This window comes from Bos mutus, chromosome 8 (genome assembly GCF_027580195.1).
Source record: "Bos mutus isolate GX-2022 chromosome 8, NWIPB_WYAK_1.1, whole genome shotgun sequence".
In the NCBI taxonomy this organism is placed as follows: domain Eukaryota; kingdom Metazoa; phylum Chordata; class Mammalia; order Artiodactyla; family Bovidae; genus Bos; species Bos mutus.
In genome coordinates, this window is record NC_091624.1 from 12478523 (window position 1) to 12496714 (window position 18192).

Sequence of the window (18192 nt, forward strand, 5' to 3'; positions counted from 1 at the left end):
GGAAAAGGCACAGGGAGTTTCAAAAGAAATTATTAAATGGGGAACCTCATCTGATGTTAGGGTGATTCAGAATTTTCCTAAGAAAGTGACATTTGATTAAATCTGCAGAATGAGAAGGGATTAACTCAGTGAAGGGTCGAAGCAGGGTGTGTGAGGGATCGTAGAGTCATGCAAGAATTGGGTAATGTAAGCAAAATAGAGTACTGGAAGTGAAGGACAGACAGATGGAAGGCAGGCCTTTTAGTGTGATGAGTTGGCATTTTTGTGATACTTAGCGGGCCTCCGGTTTATGGCTTTTTTCCCCCCAATAAAAGCCAAAGAAGAATAGAAAAGATATTTGAAGGGAGATGGGTGCAAGTGTGTTGAAGCAGTTTGTGTTACAGCTATTTTGTGTATTGCTACTATAAAGCCTCTTGATGAAAGTGAAAGAGGAGAGTGAAAAAGTTGGCTTCAAGCTCAACGTTCAGAAAACGAAGATCATGGCATCTGGTCCCATCACTTCATGGGAAATAGATGGGGAAACAGTGGAAACAGTGTCAGACTTTGTTTTTGGGGGCTCCAAAATCACTGCAGATGGTGACTGCAGCCATGGAATTAAAAGATGCTTACTCCTTGGAAGAAAAGTTATGACCAACCTAGATAGCATATTGAAAAGCAGAGACATTACTTTGCCAACAAAGGTCTGTCTAGTCAAGGCTATGGTTTTTCCAGTGGTCATGTATGGATGTGAGAGTTGGACTGTGAACAAAGCTGAGCGCCGAAGAATTGATGCTTTTGAACTGTGGTGCTGGACAAGACTCTTGAGAGTCCCTTGGACTGCAAGGAGATCCAACCAGTCCATTCTAAAGGAGATCAGCCCTGGGATTTCTTTGGAAGGAATGATGCTAAAGCTGAAACTCCAGTACTTTGGCCACCTCATGCGAAGAGTTGACTCATTGGAAAAGACTCTGATGCTGGAAGGGATTGGGGGCAGGAGGAAAAGGGGACGACAGAGGATGAGATAGCTGGATGGCATCAGCTACTCAATGGACGTGAGTTTGAGTGAACTTTGGGAGTTGGTGATGGACAGGGAGGCCTGGCATGCTGCGATTCATGGGGTTGCAAAGAGTCGGACATGACTGAGTGACTGAACTGAACTGAACTGAAACAGTAATAGCATTTGTTGAAGCTATGCTCTGCACTAGAAACTGTACAAAGCTCTGTGTTGCTATGGAGAAGTAGTTTTGGTTGGATTAAAAAAAAAAAATAAAACTCCTGTAGTGTAGTTACCAATCTAGTAACTATGCATGATTTGTAGGAAAGTAGACTACTGGTTAAGTTTCAGTAAGTGTCAATCTGATGATTGAATGAGCATTTCATAGCTTGGTGATTTTTAAATAATGGTTTGAAATTATTGCTGCATTAGGATTTTTATTTTTTATTATTTTGCCATGATTGGGTTTTAGTATTCTTTCCCCTGCCCCCTCCTTTTAAAGTTGGGTGATGAGTTTTAAAATATTTTAAATGGCATGCATGTGTACTCAGTCATTCAATGGTGTCCACCTCTTTGCGACCCCATGGACTGTAACCCACCAGGCCTCTCTGTCCATGGGCTTCTCCAGGCAAGAATACTGGAGTGGGTTGCCATTTCCTTCTCTGGGGGGATCTTCCCAGCCCAGGGATTGAACCTGTGTCTTTTGCATCTCTTGCACTGGCAGGCAGATTCTTTACCACAGCACCACCTAGGAAGCTGTTTTATATTGCAAATCCATAAATTAAGCAGACTGATTGAGAACTGAGCATGGCAGGTGACCATGATTCAAGTATCAGTTTTCCCACCGCTATCCATCGGGCTTTTGGCTGGACCCACCCTTTCCAGGTCTCCAGGTCCTTGTCTTGGAATAAGATATCTTGTCCACTCATGCTCAGTCGTGTCCCGACTCCTTGTGACCCCATGGACTATACAGTCTATGGAATTTTCCAAGCTAGAATACTGGAATGGGTAGCCTTTCCCTTCTCCAGGGGATCTTTGCAACTCAGGGATCAGACCCACATCTCCTGCCTTGCAGGTGGATTCTTTACCAACTGAGCTGTCAGGGAAGCCCTATCTTGAAATAGAAGCCTTGAAATCAGTGCACACAAATCATTCTCCTTATCGTATTATGCAGTGACTTCATGCTTTTTATTTTCAACTTTGCTGTGTTTCATCTTTAGAGAATTGATGTTTTTGTGCCATTGAGCTAATATAGTCTGACAAGCTCAAGCGAAACATGGAAGAAGTCCAGGTATTTACACCCTTATGGGTATTGTAAAGGGAGGCTCAGGTGGTATACTTTGCCATTGGCCACCAGCACTGATACTTCTGGAAACATGGAAGGCAAAGAAGAGGACTTTCCTGAACAAAGTCTTCAGACTTTAACGCCATAGTTAAATTAGCTGAAATTACATTGCTTAGTAACCTTTCAGATTCAGTTCAGGTGAAAAAAATCACTATCTTAGGCTTCATGATGGATGCTTGCTTTGGGGGAAATGAGCAATATCTACGTTGTTCTATATAATCTATATTTTATAAAAACATGAAACAGTAATGATCTTGTTTCAGAAAGACTTAGAGACCTAAGGAATCCCATGGAATATTAATTCCGTTTTAATGACTATTCCACGTTTAAGGACTGTTGGGTAAAGAATGGGTTTTCTGGGGAAGAGAATGAAAGGTCCTTGGCCTTTCTTACCAGTATACTAAATCAGTTGATTAAAATGTTAGTAAAATACATGAGTTTTGGTAATTTCAAAATAATTTTCAGTCTTCCAGTCTTACTTACAAGTACTTTATTTCACTTGTTCTTATTTCTGAGGAAAATATATTTGAGGAAACAAAAGTGCATGCTTTTTCTTTTTGTGAAAGTGAAAAGAAAAGTGAAAGTCGCTCAGTAGTGTCTGACCCTTTGTGACCCCATGGAATTCTCCAGGCCAGAATGATGCAGTGGGTAGCCTTTCCCTTCTCCAGGGGATCTTCCTAACCCAGGGATCAAACCCAGGTCTCCCACATTGCCGGCGGATTCTTTACCAGCTGAGCCAGAAGGGAAGCCCACACTACCTAATTCTTTATTGGACTTCTCTAGTGGCTCAGATGGAAAAGCCTCTGCTTACAATGTGGGAGACCTGGGTTCAATCCCTGGGTCAGGGAAGATCCCCTGGAGAAGGCAGTGGCAACCCACTCCAGTACTCTTGCCTGGAAAATCCCATGGACGGAGGAGCCTGGTAAGCTGTAGTCTGTGGGGTCACAGAGAGTCAGACACGACTGAGCGACTTCACTTTCACTTTAATTCCTTATTCGTAATAAATATTTATTCAGGAAGTCCAGGTAACTGGGTATTTTACTTAGTATGTTTTGATGTTGATTCATCAGCTTATCTGCCTCTATTTGCTGTTGAATATCTTCTCCTTAAGCTCACACTGTGTGGAAACCTGGCCGGTACCTCAGGTTCCTGACTGGGGACAAGGCAGGGGCAGGTCTCACAGACCGTGGTTGGAATCAGATTGGGCATAAGTCCAGGCAGGTAATAGATATGGCTGTTGCTCAAGGCTGGTACTAAGAAATAGATTGAATCGGAAGGGGTTGGAGTCATGAGGTTAAATTATGTTCAAGGCCAACAGAGGCAGGAAGCGGCATAGAGTGTTCTCCTGCACCGCCGAGTACTAACATTTTAAGGCAGGGCATCCTGGATAGCCCTAAGAGAGAAGTTGTTAGACAGAAGTTGACTCATGGGAAAAGACTCTGACGCTGGGAGGGATTGGGGTCAGGAGGAAAAGGGGACGACGGAGGATGAGATGGCTGGATGGCATCACTGACTTGATGGACGTGAGTCTGAGTGAACTCCGGGAGTTGGTGATGAACAGGGAGGCCTGGCGTGCTGTGATTCATGGGGTTGCAAAGAGTTGGACACGACTGAGCGTCTGAACTGAACTGAACTGAACTGGAGGAGTTTTATTTTCAAAGATCTGAGCATCTGTTGACCATCTCTGCTTGTTCAGGGGAACCTGGATGCTCTATCAGGGCTTTATCACAATGACCTTGGGAAGCACAATCCCCACAGTCCTCCAGCGTTTGGCCACCTCACAGTGGAGAGACACAGATGACAAATTCTTGTTTGATTCAGGGATTAGAGACCTTATTGAATACCTTCTCCAAGAGCAGAAAGCAGCCCAGGTTTTGTGTCTTTCTGCAAGAGATTTCCTGTAAAGCAAATTTAACATTCCATTAGTTTGAGGGAAAATAAGTATTAATCCTGGCCAGTAGCTGTTACAACAGAGGTTAGTGGACTGTTTGGGCTTACTTAATACAGGGAGGATGCACAGAATTTTTTAACTACCTAAACACCTTCCTTTTTTTCATTTTCATCCCATTTTGATGGTGGAATAACTCAGTTGGTAGAAAACATTTCAGTAAACACATTAAAGGTTTTTTTTTTTTATATTTAAAGTATTTAAAACTGTCCAACTCATTTAAAAATATTTATTTCTATGTAAAAAAGTGGCTTAGAATATTCTTAAAAATGTTTTAAAATTTATTTTTGAAACCACATCATGACAATATTTAAACAGACCTACTCATATTTGCAGTTCCCTAATGTAATATATTTTTCATTTAATCATGTTAGTTTTATAGTCTATTCCCATTATGGTCTATTTTGTGATATAATTCTACCTAGAGGTAACAAATATGTTTTTGTTTCTACTGGCCATGTTGTTAAACTATTCATTCAACCATTGTCCTTTTTTTGGACATTTAATTTTATTTCTTATTTCTTTGCTATTTTAGAAAATACTACACTTAACAACTTTCTGTGTAATTGTCTGAGACTAAGAATGAGATCACTAATTTGAGAATAAATATCATTTGGTTTCCAAGTATGTTTAGAAAGGTTATTAAGAAAAACTCTTTAAATTACACAACTAGTATGTGTTCATTGTACAAGACAAAAATATAAAAGAAGGAAAAAAAGTAGTTGTAGTCCCCTCCGAGGTAGCCATTGTTAACTTTATGTGACATTTCCTTCTAATATTTTCTCTGCACATTTTGCTAACTGGTTGAAATCCTACCAAGTAGCATCGAGTATCCTGTTTTTTGTCTTAACAGTATATCATAATTAGAGGTGACCTTACTTCCGTTTAGTAGCTTTACTTCACTGCAGTGAACACTTTTGTGTGTGTGAGGCTTTGTCTGAGTTTCAGAGGATTTGTTTGGGATAGATCCCCATTTCTAGAATTTACTGCTTCAAAAGATAGGGATGATTTTTTGACTAGTGGTGAGAAATGATTAATTTCCAGAAACCAATGGTAATACTTCATACTCTTTTCAGCAGAATTTGAGAAAATTTGAAAAATAGAAATCTTCCTGAACGAAATGTAGGTTTGTGAAACTTGGAAAATGATCAGAGCAACAGGAAGCTTTGGTAGTGAAATTGATCAGACTTATTGATGGATATGCTTCTCTCCGCTGCAGTGATACTCTTCACTCCTCCACAGTTTTGTATTAACCAGCTTTCCTTAGTCCTGTACCCTTCCAGTGCACAGATTTTAGTGTGCAATAAAACATGTTGGTTTTAACTGCATTTACTCTCTCAAATGATTGTGGAATATTCCAGGTTAATATGCTTCTGCAAAAGAAATGGTTAACTACTAGGAAATGAAACAAAATGGATAGCAGAGAATTAAAAATTGAATAGTATTTATACCTGTGCTTGTTCTGTATGTACTCTTTGTATTAGTCTCCATAAACTTTATTTTTCTCCAGATGTCATTGGTCTTGAGGCCAGGGACGACTTTTGCTCTTTGGGGGAAATTAAGTGAACTTCCTTAAGATACAGTTAATTTACCGTTTCATCCATAACTAGAAGTAATCACATGAAATTCAGTTCAATTTTCCATTCAATTGTTGATCATTTATTAGACTCCAGAAATACAAAGGTGAGTAAGATGGAGGCCTTGTCTTTAAAAAAACTCAAAAGCAGTAGAGCTGCAAACTGAATGAAAAATACTGTGTGATGAATGCATTGCTGGAAAGTAGTTACCTGTATATTTCCCTACTGAAAATAAATTTAGTAAGCACAGGAAAGAAATGCAGGAAGAGAAAGTGAGAGTGTGAGTTTCAGCAGAGACCAAATCAGAGTGGCCCCCTCAGGGTCCTATTCACACATTTGGAAAAGACCACACAGCTCACTGTCCTTGCTAGAAGGGGACACGAAGAGGAAACACAGTCAGCTGTATGATCCAGAGAGCCTGTGAGGATAAGGGCTGAAAGGGGCACAGCTCTTCATGGTGCTGGGAGGAGAGAGGATTTTAATGGTTCTTTAAACATTTAGTATGTTAATATAATGAGCAATGTCTCCAAACACAATCTTTACAATGAATATAACTGTTGGAGTAAGGGGAAAAAACACAACAGCGTTGCTCAACAGAGGTCAATGGCATCATGCCAAAGCTTGTCTCAGAAAAGCAGTTCTGTGGGAGCCAAAGCTAGACAAGTAGCTCTTGGCTGATGTGGCTCTGTCCAAGGATTATTCACATTCCTTGTGGAATGATAGGCTAGATACCTTTCAGGATAAGCCTGTGAATGTTATTCCTTGAAAGGAATATTTTTGCTAATATTGAGTAACAGTGAGTTCAAGATTATATAGCTCAACTCTGCATCCTTTCCTTGTAGTCAGATAAGTGGGGACTGAGTGTTTTACGAGTCAGCCCCACTGGATAGCACAAACAAGGATCAGTCTATGACCTCAGGCTATGGGAATAACTACAGGCATGTTCGGTAATCTCACTTCAAGGAGTAGAAGGAAGAGAGATGAAGGCCCTGACATTTTATGCCTTTGGCTGGAGTTTGCAAGACTGGCAGTCTGTGTGCTACATGGATTTGGCTCCATATGTATTTTCTTTGTTCAGTATAAGGTTTTGAAAGGTGACATATCCAAGAAGGGATTATGATTGGTTCTTGTTATGCAAAGTTAAGATATGTTTTTACTAGATACTTCTTTTATTTATGATGCCTGGGTGGTCCCTAGAGATATTTGTGTTTGTCACACCTGCCAAATTGCAGTTACAGTATAAAGGGAAGCTTGTATAACTTTCAGAGACAGCGTAAAACAGGTAGTGATTACTCTGGGTGGGGAGGAGGATCATAAAAGGTTTTCTGAAAAGGTGGTTCTGAGGCTGGCACTGGAAGGATGAAGGGGGCATGGGATTCAGACAAGGGAAGGTGTTCCAGGAAGAGCCAAGTACATGTGTAAAGACACTTGTGTGGTCAGCATTATGTGTTAGGTGAGCTTTCAGTAGAAACTGATGCTTCGTGAACAGAGTATGGTATTGCTGAAGTGGGAAATGCTGGAGGACTCAGTATTCTGTGCTCAAGGAGTTGAACTGGAAACAATAGGAAACTACGGAAGTATTTAAAATTGAGCATTGGCATGCTAGATTTCTGTTCTGGGAAGATTATTCCCACACAACCAAGGGAAGTGGTGGTCGGTGGAAGGGACTTAGAATATGTTGCTGCTGCTGCTGCTGCTGCTGCTGCTGCTGCTGCTGCTGCTGCTAAGAGGAGATAATTAGGGCCCCAATTAAGGCAGTGATCGTGGGTTTAGAGGGAAGGAAGCAGATGTGAAAGATGTTTAGGAGGAAGAGTTGACACCATTGAGTGAATGAGTAAATATGTAGGTGGAGTGGGGGAGGTGGGTAGTAATGGTGAATGAATGGTGATTCCATTGACCAAGATGAAGAAGGAGGAGAGTAGGGAGGGTATGGGAAGTGTATGAATTTTCTAGGGCTGCCAGGACAAAGTACCACAGATTCAGTTTAATTCAGTTCAGTCGCTCAGTCGTGTCCGACTCTTTGCGACCCCATGAATCGCAGCATGCCAGGCCTCCCTGTCCATCACCAACTCCAGGAGTTCACTCAAACTCACGTCCATCGAATGGGTGATGCCATCCAGCCATCTCATCCTCTGTCGTCCCCTTTTCTTCCTGCCCCCAATCCGTCCCAGCATCAGAGTTTTTTCCAATGAGTCAACTCTTCGCATGAGGTGGCCAAAATACTGGAGTTTCAGCTTTAGCATCATTCCTTCCAAAGAACACCCAGGACTGATCTCCTTTAGAATGGACTGGTTGGATCTCCTTGCAGTCCAAGGGACTCTCAGGAGTCTTCTCCAACACCACAGTTCAAAAGCATCAATTCTTCGGTGCTCAGCTTTCTTCACAGTCCAACTCTCACATCCATACATGACTACTGGAAAAACCATAGCCTTGACTAGCTGGACCTTTGTTGGCAAAGTAACGTCTCTGCTTTTCAATATACCACAGATTAGTGTAACTTAAATAATGGAACATTTTCTTACAGTTGTGGAGGCTAGAAGCCCAAGGTCAAAGTGTTGGCAGGATTGGTTTCTTTTGTGGCGTCTCTTGGCTTGTAGATGGGTCCCTTCCCTGTATCTTCATTTGATCTTTTCCCTGTGTGTGCTTGTCTGTGTCCAGATTTGTGAGTGCTCACAGCTGTACGAGTGTATACTTTCAGTTAGAAAGGGGATTTTGAAGTGTCAGGGGCCAGTTCTGGGTAATGAGGGGCTAAGCAGAGAGGTCAGTTTTGGGGGAATGTTGAAACTACCCTTTTCTTGTAAGGACACCAGCTGTATTGGATTAGACCTCATTTTAACTTGATTACCTCATTAAACACCCTGTATCCAAATTTGAGGTACTCAGTGTCAGGCCTTCACCATATGAATCTCTGGGGACAGTTCAGCCCTTGACAGGAAGGATGAGGGTCATAGTTAGCACATGTTGGATTTGAGATCCCTGTGGATATGCCGTGGTGGTTCTGGAATGTTTTTAGAGATGTGAGAGCCCAGCTCAGAAAATGCTCCAGATTTGGTAGTTAAAACCTGGGAGCACATGAAGTTATCTTGGATTGAGGTACCCAACTTTGTCTTATTTTAAGAATCGCCCAAGAGGGGGTCTTTTAGAATAAACCCCATGTAGGGTCCCACTTGAGATGCATTGACCCCGTCTTAGGGACAGAAGCTGAAGCAGCCACCTGGTGATTCTAACGTGCGTCCCAAGTTTGAGAGGAGTGTCTGGGGAGTGTGATGTGTGAGCCAGAGAAGATGTATCAGAGATGTCCAGGATCACTCTAGTAATGGGTGGGAAGGGAGAAGAGCAGAATTTAAAAGCCTTCTTGCCTGATGTCCACTAATTTCTCCATGAAGAATATGAAAGTTATGGAGTTTATTTGAGAGGATAAGGGCTTAGAAGAGATACTGGGGGAAATGCAAGAGAGCCAAGGACAGTGACACCATAGCGGTTGTTATTGTGGGCTCTGCTGAGATGAAAGTGTCTGATGAGCAGTGCCCTCTTCATCTTGTCCATACGTTTTCTCTGTGGGGGGCCTCTGGAAGCTGTGAATGGGGCAGAACAGGAAGTTTGGAGTTTGATCCAAATTGAGGTGTTAAAAGGCAGAAGGGAATGTGGTAGGTAGCAGGCTGGCGGCGGGGTGGCCTGTGACATTTAGGCTGAATGTTCTGGGAACTGAGGCTGGATGGGCTGATAAACAGGGGAAAATGGAGGGGGCAGGAAGCTGGATATTTTGACATCCAAGGGCAGACAGAGTGTATGTGAGTGCTCACAGCTGTACGGACGTATAGTTCCAGTTAGGGGATTTTGGAGTGTCAGGGGCCAGTTGTGGATAATGAGGGACTAAGCAGAGAGGTCAGATGTGGGGACATGTTGAAACTACCCTTGGTATTGACTTGCGTGCTAAGTTGTTTGAAGGAGGGAATGGAGGGTAGGAGGGATTTACTGGATAGCCTTTAAGGTCTCTTTCAGCTTTATGATTCAACAGAATGTCTTTTTTTTTTCTTTGAGCCACTGCTATCATTTTTTTCTCCCTCCCTTTAGTTGTTTTGGAATCAGACTGCAGCAATCTGGAAAGTAGCCATTTAACACATATTTTTATTGATCCCCTTGTAATTGTAAATATTTGATGATGGCCTCTTTACATGCCTTTGGAATCTGTTCATGCGTGTGTCAGAGGGTTCACACAGGGTGAAAGTGGTGCATTGGTCAGAAACGTCCCCACCAAACAGCTGGCTTCTGGGGCCTGTAATGAGGAATTACGACAGGAAGGAGAGGAGTTACTGAAGTTATTTTAAGGTAACGTTAGTTGGATTCACTGCTTACCGCATGGGAAAGGTCATCGTTATTACATTTACCATTTCGGGTTTGGAGTTTAACCTCTTTATTGTGGATTTGTTGGTCCTGGGCACTTTAGTTTTGTGGTAGGATGTTTTGTCTGCAGTTTGCATCTGTATTTGGAATGAGAATGAAATATCGTTTTTAAAACCAGGACCCAAAACAATGGAAACAATTGTGAGGGCACATCTTATGTTCAGTGGTAGAATTTCTCATGGATACTGGAGAAGATAAATTTGATTCTCATCCTGGCATATAAAAACGACTCATAGTTGTTGCAGCAAAGGCAGATGTCAACAGCTTTGATTTTGAGTTTGCTCATTTGGGGAAAACATTTTCTAAATCACATCAAGCTTAGTATCAATACAGAAACTCAAGAGTGAAACTCCAGAACTTTCACAAGGCTATGGGCTGAATCCAACTGGTGTGTCCTGTACAGTCACAGAAATCCCCCTCATCTGTTGCCTGGGGTTTAATTCTTTCTCTCTTCTCATTCCTTACCTTCCTTTTCTTCCTTCTTCTAGCAAGGTCCTCCACATTGAATAGTTTCTCAGCTTTTTACCACCCACCTTTAATGATCAAGTGCCTTAGGATATTTATTTCCCTGAAGTCAGCCCTGTCTCACACTCTGCCTTTCTCTCATCCTCCTACTACATCACATATACTGTTCTCCCTTCAGGGACAAGTTTGGACTGGAACTGAAAGAAGGGATTATCAGGATTTGGTTCTAATCCCACTTTAACCATCAATTGAAACCAGCCCACATCGTACTAGTCATTTTGATCCTGCCTCTGTGGACCTACAGGAGAAGGAGAGGATGAGAGAGAATGGATGGATTTGCGTATGGTCAAGTGGTAACCATTTTGGCAACCATGAAGGTAGGGTGTTGGTTCTCACCTTTTACTTTGCATCAGAATCACCAGGGAGCATGTTTGCCATGCTAAGTCCTGGGCCCTCTCACAGAGATTCCGATTAAGGCAATCTGGGAAGAACTCAGGATTTTGTATTTTTAACGAACTCAACTGAGAGACTTGTAGGACTTTAAATTTTAGAATTCTCAGCTTCACAGTAATAGCATTTTTCAGGGCTGGACCCACTTGAAATGGCTGTTAACTCCAACTGTAGACTTTATTTCATGATAGTGTGTTCTCTAAACATGTCATATGTGAAAATTAAAGTGAAAGCAAGTGAGATGTTGGTTTCACCATGTCTGGGTTGGCCAGAAGCACACAGCAAGGGTACTCTACTGTGGTTTAGACGTTGTCCTTTAAAGAATATATGTATCTCAGTGGAGAGTGGAAGGAGCTGGTCAAGGATCTGAGAGAGAAGAATTATGAGAAAGGAAAGGAATAAATGGGTGACTCGATCTCTGCCTTCATTTGCCTGATCCACCTTCCAGTGTTGGAAAGGTGAAATTCAGTTGATTACAGAAGAGCAGCTGGGTCCCCTTGATGGGCTTTTCAGCCAGGTGACTTGAACCACATTTAAGGGAATTTCTAGTGAGCAATTTGCCCAAGGACTTCATGGCTGGCCTTGGAAGGGAGTGAGCTTCCTGTGCTGGAAGTGTTCCAGCTGATACTGGAGAATGTAGATAAGATGAGAGCGCTGGGGAAGGGGTGAAGCTAGATGAAGCTCAGCGGTTTCCTTCCAGTTGTGAGATGCTACTTATTTTATGAACAACACACTTAAAAATTTTTAGGACACTGTTCAGGAATCCAAAGCTAAAATAAATCTAAGTAAACTCTAGCTGGTCGATGGATTATACACACACCACACACACACACCCCACACCATCTTAGACTCACAAATGATAAATGCCAGGCTAGTTTTGGGTTGTCTTTGAAGTTTATTATTTGCAGGTGTAGAAGCTCTTAGTTTTAGCTTGTAACGTTTCAAGACATGAAGTGCTGTCTTGAACTGTCTTTGATGATTTGATGTTTATACGTAAGGTCTGCTGTGAATTTGGAAGGCACTGCAGAGTCACTCTTTTAAAGATCAGAGGAAGGCTGGATGAAATAAATTAAGAGTTTTTTCTCGATATTTTGTAGATTCTTATTCTTTGCCTAGAGATCTGCCTTCAGAGAGCTGCTTATGGAAAGAGGGAGAGTCGTGGCATTTCGTGTGAACTCATGAGCCAATGTGAGGTTTTCCTATCATTAGCTAATAACATATATTTAAAGTCACATAAAAGTATGTTGCCTATGGTTTGTATTTTATTTCTGAATAAATTAGAGATTAAAATCTGTGGTTTCTAGTTCAAGGATATTGTACATAAACACACAAATCATGTATCTGATGTGGATTTTGATGTCATTAAAGAGAAGTGGCAGCAGCCAGGCATTATTAGCTTTCCCCCCTTTTTCTTAGTTGCATCGGTCTTTTGCCTTTATGTTGAAAGGCCACAGTAGATGTTGACTTTCCCCCTCTAACTGCCAATAATTGTAAAATGTGAAATGTTTTTAGATAGGTAGTTTCAGCCCCTGTCTTTTTTCCTGGTTCTCTTGCTTTCACTGCTCTTGTTCCCAAGACTCAAAATTGAGGCCAGATGTGTGTCAACATTGAGGAACCCTGACTGGCTCTCTTGTTCTCTCCCTCCTTGATATTAATGCACGAAGGGAACTGCGACACCAGGCCACTGTTAGTGTTCCAGCATTTCTGCCTGTTGTTCTCTTGCAGGTTCTGAATGAGATTGGCACGTATTCTTGTTGTGTGCTTTAAAATGTGAATATTTAAAGCAGCACTTTCTGATAACACCATAAGTCTCTGAAAACATTATATATAAATATATGGATATGCTGCAGATTTTCAATTTTGATTATTTTATTTTGGGAGGAGGGTTGAATGTTTCTATTTTTATTTCTTTATTGGCGTATGAAAGTGTTAGTCACTCAGTCGTGCCCGACTCTTTGCAACCCCATGGACTGCAACAGTCTCCTCTGTCTGTGGGATTTTTCAGGCAGGGATACTGGAGTTGCTTTTTCCTTCTCCAGAGGATCTTCCCGACCAAGGGATCGAACCTGAGTCTCCTGCACTGCAGGCAGTTTCTTTACCGACTGAGCTATGAGGGAAACCCTATTGGACTACAGATGATTTATAAAATTTTATTTTTTAAATGAGATTTTCTTGTATAACATTTTACTCAGAATCTAAGGCTAAATGACTCATCTATGTATCTACATGCGTATGTTAAAAATTGTTTTAACAGTGAAACAATAAATGAAAAGGTATAAAATGTAAGCAATAGAAACAACAGAAATCAAATTTTGTGAAATATAAAAATTATAAAGCATGCTAAGCATCCATAATAAAACCACTTTTAATGTTTTTAAATATCAGTTCTTTCCCCCTCTGTATTTGTACTTATGATTTGGTCGTTGATTGCAAACTGTAGGGGAAAATCCAAATTCTTAGAAACTAGGAATACTAACTCTTAATATTTTTGGTATATGTCTCTTCATATATTTAAATACATTGATATATTTCATGTTGTTAAAATTTTAATTTTTAGTAATTTTCTTATTTTAAAAGTGATACATATATAATTCAGAACCTTTGAAAAGATAAAAAACATAAATAAAAATTTGACAGAAGTCTTTCCACTTAAAAATAAACATTAACCATTTTTAAACTTTTTTTTCCAAGTGTGAAAGTGAAAGTCACTCAGTTGTGTCAGACTCTTTGCAACCCTATGGACTCTACATGTATATACATGTATATGTAATTCCATGGAATTCTCTAGGCCAGAATACTGGAGTGGGTAGCCTATCCCTTCTCCAGGGGATCTTCCTGACCCAGGAATCGAACCAGGGTCTCCTGCATTGCAGGCAGATTCTTTACTAACTGAGCTATCAGGGAAGCCCTTTGCAAGTATGTGCATCTATAAATGCATACTTTTTACAAAATTATAAATACTAGAGTATATAGTTGCTTTGTAGGTTTTTTATGGTTAAAAAAAACTTAGAATGTATAAAACTTTTTTTTTGGTAATAATGGCACTATTAAGTTTGTTTTGGTTTGATCTTGCTGTTTCTTATATCTGAGGATTCATATCTACCACCAGTTCTGGGACATTTTTGTTCATTAGTTCTTAGAGTAATACTTCTGACAGTTTTGTGGTTCTGACTCTCCATTTAGATGATTCTGAGACCTTTTCAGTATCATTCCTGCCTCTGAACCTCACTTTCAGATTCTCATCTCTGAGGCTCTGTCTGTTCTGTGTGATTTTTTTGGGTAGTAACAGTCTCATTTACTAATTTTCTCACCAGTTGCACTTAATCAGATATTTATCTCATGCACTCATTTGAAATACTATGGTTTTCATTGCTACAAACTCCATTTGAATCTTTTTCAAATTTGCATGGTCTTAAAAAATTGCTATTCTTTTACTACATCCTCTTGTTAAACATATTAAACATTTTTATTTTATAGTCTGTATCTGATAATTCCATTTTCTGTAGACTTTATAGGTTTGATTCTGCTATTTGTTGTGTCTCTGGTATGTTCTGGCTTCTTCATGCGTTCTGTGAATTTTTTTTTTTTTTTCCTTTTTGTACATGAGCTCATGTTTCTAGGAACTTTTCTTCTAGTAATTCTTTGGGAACTTAAGGTGAAATATAAAAAACTTGTATTTGCTTCTGCTGCTGCTGCTAAGTCGCTTCAGTCGTGTCCGACTCTGTGCGACCTCATAGACGGCAGCCCATCACGCTCCACTGTCCCTGGGATTCTCCAGGCAAGAACACTGGAGTGGGTTGCCATTTCCTTCTCCAATGCATGAAAATGAAAAGTGAAAGTGAAGTTGCTCAGTCGTGTCCGACTCTTCCCGACCCCATGGACTGCAGCCTACCAGGCTCCTCTGCCCATGGGATTTTACAGGCAAGAGTACTGGAGTGGGGTGCCATCGCCTTCTCCGGTATTTGCTTCTACTGATGCCTTAAGGGCACTATCAGTTCATGTCCACATCAGTTTAAATATCAGTTGAGTTTTTTGGGTGGCTATAGCAATTGTATGAATTCACGCCTCCAGTGTAATATTAGGGGCAAGTGTCTGGGTATAAAACTTCAGAGAAGGCGCCTTCCTGCCTAGATCCAAATCTGAGACAGTCATGTTTCTTTATCCTCTCCCTATGTGACATGCGTTAGTACTTTTCCCCCTTTACACTATTGAGGGTGAAATGTCCCAGCTTTTTGATCTGACTTTAACGTCCCACTTGATTTCTGCTTGTAAAAGTCAAAACTAGGGTCAAGTGGGATTGGGATACACCTGGTTGCTAGGTTATGTGTTCTTCTACCTTGACTGATGTCTTGACATATTTTGGCTTCTCTGGAGGTCTGTTACTTTTTGGCCAACTTGGCTAAGCATTTGAAAAGGTGGGTAGGGATGTATGTGTTGTGTATGTGTGTGTGTGTGTACACATTTTCATATGTTCACACACCCAGCAGTTTTAGCTGTTTTTGTATTGGGAGAGTTTTCAGGGTATTTTGTCTTCAGTATTCCTGGAAAGGAAGTCTACAATATGACTTTTTAATAGTAGGGCATAATTCATCCCTCAATTATATTTTTATTTACTTAAATAATCTTCTTCCTTGGAACCTTAGGTTGCTTTCAATTTCCGTTACAAAGGATGCCCTCATTTAGATATCTCAGCATAGGTTGCTGATGTTTCCTCAGGATAAATACCTTGAAGCGAAATTGCTGGGTCAAAGGGTATACTTGTCTGGTTTTTGATAGATATTACCAGAATCACCCTGAAGGATGAGGGTAATTGTTCCACACTGAAACTTCCTAACACAGCACTTGCAAATGCCACACTTCTTTAACCACTGAGTATTACACACTTAAGTCATCAACATTCTAGGGGAGATGGCATTTTATTTTTAAAATTCAGATTTCTTTTGTCATTGGAGAGGTTAAGCGTAACTTTTTCTTAGCATTGAACATTTGTATTTCTTTTAAAGTTTGGGTTCATGTTTATAATCATTTTTCTTCTAGGATGCTTATGTGCAGATTTTTAGTTTAAATTATATACTTAATATATAGAATTCTTTAACAATTTTAAGATATTAATGGCTTTTCATAAGACTTCTTTTCAGTGTGCATTTATTTTTCTTAAATATAAAGAAGCTTTAAATGTTAGTCCACTTTATTAATCTTTTAGGCTTCTTATTTTGGCATTATGCTAAAATAGCCTCCCCCTACTCTAGGATTATATAAATGTTCTATTATGATTTCCCTTAGGTATGTTAAGGCTTTGTTTTTCATTGAAAATTTATTTAGTTGTTTATGTAATGGGAAGGTCTGTCTCTCACTTTATACCATTGTGGATTTCTCATTCAGGTTGATTTGCTTGTTCCTGTTTGGTGGTATGATTTAGATAAAGCCAGATCGTTTGGGAATTTCTTCATGTTGAGGCCGTAACTTCTGAAAATGGAAATGACACAGTATAGAATTGGCATGATATGAAATTGGGAATGTAGATGTTGATGTAGACAGTGGTGACTTCCAAATCCGTGATGAGAAAAGCAGGGAAGTGTGTTAATAAAGAGGGAATGAGTTAAGGGATGTGGTAAAGAAGACTGCTTCCCAGTGGTTCGGTGGTAAAGAATCTACCTGCCAATGCAGGAGGTGTGGGTTTGATCTCTGGGCTGGGTAGATCCCCTGGAGGAGGAAATGGCAACCCACTCCAGTATTCTTGCCTGGAAAATCCCATTGACAGAAGAGCCTGGCAGACTACAGTTCATGAGGTCACTAAGAGTTGGACACGACTGAGCACACAATACAAAGAAGGTTAACTCTCAGGCTTAACCGTCATGGGGTCATCTTCCCACCCGTTTCTGTTTTCTGTTGTCCTAATTGCCATTGGAAATAGAATGTGTGGGATGGACAAAAAGGCTCTTGAATTGTCGGGGTTTGCAATGATTTGAAAAAGCTGGGGAGACTTTATATTACTTACACTTTGTTTTTTGTGTGATATGGCTTTTCTGTATGTGGTGGGTGCTCAATCAGTATTTGTTGCATGAATGAATGAATGGAGATTCCCTGGTTAGGAAATAGAGCCAGGTTTAAATACTGTGTATTTTGGAGTAAACCAATTGTTTGGTTCATTTTTTATTTCTAGTGGCTCTCTGCATTCTTCTTTTGTCCACCATGCCTTTTATAAGGACTGTCTGCCAGACACACTGAACATTAGGATAAAAAAAAATAATTATGGTGCTGACTTTGTCCTCAGGGAGCTCAGATCCAGTAATTGCTTCACAAATGGATAGAGTTTAGTGCAATGAAGCTGTCTCTTATGTGCATGGTACAGAGATGATGTTATATAAGAGGGCATGCCTGACATGATATAAGAGGGCTGCTGATGTGAATGGCAGGGGGTGACTAAGAAGGAGACTTTTGAGACTTGATAATGAAAGGTTGAAAAATAAAGGAGAGTTTACCTTGTGGATAGGTAGTGGAAGAGGGCATTCCAATCCGTGAAAACAGACCATGAAAAGATAGGAAATATATGGTGTTTTCTAGGAACTCCAGGTGGTTTGGTTGGTGAATAATGGATGATGAGGCAGAGGCCAGATCATGGGAGGTCTTGTGGTGTGTCTGAAGGAATCTGAAGTTTGCTTCTTCCCTCCCTCCCAATTGTTAACAATTGAAAGGATTTCCACAGTTTATTTCTTTTTTTTTTCCTAGTTAGATCATTAAGGGAGGTTAAACTGGAGAGAGACAAAGCAGTGAACTAAGATTAGAGATAGAGACCCTTACAATTGTCCTAGGGAGATGACCTGAACTAAATAAAGTGACGGTGGGGGCTGGAGGAGAAAGAATGGATTTGAATTCATTGAAAAGTGTAGTCAACAGGATTTAGCAACATGCTCAGTGTAGGAAAATAAGTTGTGTTTGGGCTATTTTTGAATTGGAGGTTTTAAAATTATAGACGGGTCAGTTGGAGTGTGGGAGATTATGTTCTGGACTTGCGATGCACATTTAAGCA

The 18192-nt window shown here is 40.5% G+C and overlaps 1 protein-coding gene across 5 annotated transcripts in view; it reads left to right on the forward strand.

Annotated features, from left to right (window-relative positions):
* The window catches only part of LPAR1 (lysophosphatidic acid receptor 1), a 168653-nt gene that overhangs the window by 15272 nt on the left and 135189 nt on the right, over nucleotides 1–18192 (forward strand). Inside the window, exon 1 of one of the 5 annotated variants that reach the window (XM_070375124.1) lies at nucleotides 10939–11089. The exons of the other annotated variants lie outside the window; for them this stretch is intronic. The gene's annotated coding sequence lies outside the window, so the exon portion shown is untranslated. Of the gene's footprint in view, nucleotides 1–10938; nucleotides 11090–18192 lie in introns of those variants that run through there. 5 annotated transcript variants of the gene reach the window in all.